This window comes from Octodon degus, unplaced genomic scaffold (genome assembly GCF_000260255.1).
Source record: "Octodon degus isolate 3935 unplaced genomic scaffold, OctDeg1.0 scaffold00075, whole genome shotgun sequence".
Lineage (NCBI taxonomy): Eukaryota > Metazoa > Chordata > Mammalia > Rodentia > Octodontidae > Octodon > Octodon degus.
Window position 1 is genome coordinate 6,832,948 of NW_004524651.1, and position 628 is coordinate 6,833,575.

The following is a 628-nucleotide window of genomic DNA, read 5'->3' on the forward strand; positions in this document are numbered from 1 at the left end:
TGATTAATTTTAACAAAGCATTGTAAAACCTTCAGAAGGAAAGGAGAATGTTTTGTGGACCATTATTTTTTGTGTGATAGTTGCTAAGTTATTAGTTTTTAAAGTCAATATTTTTAAAGGAAACAACTTGACCAAAAATCTGTCAGAATTTTGAGACTCACTAAAACAAAGTTTAATGAGAAAGAAAACCAGTTATTTTGCATGTTCAAATTCTTTGAAACTAGTCCTGGATGGAGGGAGGGGTTGCAGTCCATTCCACTGAAGGAACTGCTTTCCCAGGAACTCTATTCAGGGTCAGCTGGCCAACAGTCTACTGCCTAGTCTTAATTTAAGTCCTGTCAGTGTGTCTGAGCACTCTGACTCCCTCCTGAGCCCTGCGTCTTGCTAGCTGCCTATTCATATGCTAAATAACTAAAGCATCCCTTACGCTAGGATTATCAAAAGGCAAATGTCACCCCTGAATGAACTAGATATAAATTAGATAACTAGACCACGGTGGAATTACACTCTATTATTTTCTAGTCACCCACCTCTGGGGTTTCTTTCTCCATCACAAGAGCTTCTCTACACCTGTCCAAACTCTCTTCCCCTATCTGGAGAAGGGCGGGAAGGCCTTCGATGCTAAAGC